Source organism: Poecilia reticulata, linkage group LG4, assembly GCF_000633615.1.
Source record: "Poecilia reticulata strain Guanapo linkage group LG4, Guppy_female_1.0+MT, whole genome shotgun sequence".
Lineage (NCBI taxonomy): Eukaryota > Metazoa > Chordata > Actinopteri > Cyprinodontiformes > Poeciliidae > Poecilia > Poecilia reticulata.
In genome coordinates, this window is record NC_024334.1 from 30,532,688 (window position 1) to 30,535,697 (window position 3,010).

Consider the following 3,010-nt stretch of genomic DNA (forward strand, 5'->3'; position numbering starts at 1 on the left):
AAGCTGCAGTACATAACTTTAATAAAAAATATGTTTTCTGCATATTTGTTAAAGCTGTTGTAGCAGTTTGTTATGAGACAGATAATCTGAAAACAATCAATCTCCTCCATCTCCTTCCTGAATTACTATTACTGGTTAAAGTAATGCACCGTTCTGACCAAAACAACCAATCAGAACTAGTAGGACGCTCTTAGCACTGTCAATTAGCCTCATTCACTCACTGCWWAATGTGCTAATAGTGGAGAAACAACTTATCWTTACAAGAAACCGTTAATCTGCCGTCATTGGTATCTATGCCAAGTAAACTGAGCATTCACAGTTTGAATCTGCACAACTCTGTGCTATGCTAGCTGCAGCACAAATCGAGGAGGAGGAAGGATGAGCAGCACCACATGAGATTGTGATTGACAGCACTAAAACTCTCCTGCCTCTGACTGGTTGTCTCTAGCACTGGGAGAAAGCAGAGGAAATAGATTTTTCACAGATTACCTCTCATACCATACTGTCACAACATAATGACGGTTTTAACAAAATATGTGAAAAAAAATGTATATAAAAGTGACATACTGCAGCTTTAATTTCACTCAGTAGAGAACAGGTCAGGAGGGACGTGGGTTAGAGCTGCTGCTCACTCACTCATCTGTTAAGTGGTAAAAGGTACAAGGGAAAAGTTAAATACATGAATATATTGGTAATTTTTTCCTTAATTCATTAAATGCTAGTGAAAATTAGGCAAACAGTAGTTTGTAGCTAAGCTAATTATGCTAAATGGTTGATAATCTCACACAGTCTACCCACCTCTCTTGGAGAAAAATTGGGTGAAAAGTGATGACGATTCCTGGGGTCCTGACCAGCAGGGGGCCCTCCACAATTTAATTATTTATATTTTGTTCATAGACATAAAATAAAAAAATGTGGGGTATTGTCAAATACAAAATTAATCATATTGTATTTTCAAAGATTGTTTTTAGCAGTAAAAATTTAATGTTGCCCTTCCCAGATCAAAAAACACACATCCGTTTTGCCCTGAACCCTCTATCTGTAAAATGGTTCGTTCCTGCTTGGAGCGCTTAACAGTGACGTATGGAGCTACTGTTAGTAGAAGCTGCAGCTGAATGCAACTGTGACTGTGGCTGTTACTATGCTGCTAAGAAAAGTTATAACATCAGATTTTCAAAAACAAAATGGAGAGAGGAAGAGAGAGAAAAAGGCAAGAGTGTTCATTTATAACCCAGTTTTTGCTCACACTTCTTTTTAAAATATTTATTTTTCTGCTATATTTCTTGTTTTTCCTTCCAGGCTGGAAAAAACAGGCATTCTTCTGTTGGTTCATGTTCTCCTTCCAACATCCAAGAAAAATGCCAAAACAGCTCATGTCAAACTGTGGACCATGTTGTCAAATATGTGCAGGTATGTGTTACTCTAATGATCCTACGTCGTTGTAGAAGCACTTTCTTATTGGCTTCGTTTGCTATTTGAATGTGGCTGTGTTCTATATATTTAATAATTTTTATTATTTGTCTTCTTGTCCTAAATGGACAAACCCATGTGGGCCCACCACGTACATGGCGTACATGGGCCATGTAGGCCCATGTACGCCATGGCCCTACATGGGCAAACCCATGTAACATTTAATTTTTACTGCTAAAAACAATTTTAAAAAATCACAGTAACAGTAATTGACAGGGCCTTGATTTTTTTTCTATTTCTGTAAAAAAAATAAAATATATAAAAATTTGTGGGGGCACCCTGTTGGTTAAGGGCCCTTGGAATTGTTCTAACCTTTCCCCCCTATATGATGCCCCTGGGTTGCCGACTTTTGTTTTGTCAAGTTTAAGTGACAAAAGTAGGGAAAAGACTAATTATCTTGGCCATTAAAAACACTAAACAGTGTAGCAAGACCTCGTTTATTTATTTTACAATTTTGTTAAGCTGCCGATTAAACTGAATATTACAACCTTGACATGATTATATGAGCTGTTTTACTGAGAAATCAATCAGAAGCGCAGTGAAAATGAATGGATCCTCTCTAGCTGCAGTGCGCGCTCCCGACACAGGGGGAACAGATTTTCACAGGGGAACAAAATTTTGCACAAAATCTCCAGTCATACATAAACAGACTGAAACTGATTAGACTACCCTCTAGGGAGGGTACAACCTGGGTCTCTGAGTCACTCCTCACCACCACCTCAACCCCACCGCTTGACAATAATATGTATATATAACATGTGAATGACTTTGAATGTGAATGGTATAACATTCACATTCTGTATATTATGATATATAATATACATTCTTTGAATGTGAATGGTATAAAAAATCCCATTAGAAGAAGCAAGATCATTTCAAAGTCTAAATGAGAGCAGGTTCGCATTGGTTTCTTGCAGGAAACACATTTGTTAAATGAAGAACATGAGAAAAAAAAGAAAATGGGTCATAGAAAAATATATTTTGTTTCTCACAGATATGGAAAAAAAGAGGGGTAGCCATTCTGAAATCAAGTTTGACATAAAGATAGAACTTAAAGATAAAGAAGGCAGATTTGTGTTGTTGAAGGGGAAGCTGGAAAGACGAATAGGTCACTAATGTTTATGCCCCCCCTGGTAGTATCATGGATTTCTTTAAGAAGGTATTTATCCTTGTGACCACAGAAGCAAGTGGCACATGTGCAGGTGATTTTAATTTCCTAAACCCAAAAATGGATACAACTAGCCGAGAGCAAAGAAGGACTCACTTGGAAAAACAATTGAAAAAAAATCTTGAAAGAATTGGGACTCAGATATATGGAGATATTTCCATACACATGATCATGAATTAACTTTTTACTCAACTAGGCATAACATACATACTAGAATAGCGGTTCTCAACGTGGGCAGAACCGCCCCCTAGGGGGCGTTCAGAGGACGGCAGGGGGCGCTGGGATGCCTTTGGGGGGCGTTTGGTCGAAGGTAAACTTTACACCTTAAATGCACAACACCAGTTTAGACTTTGAGCAACTTGGTAAAACTGT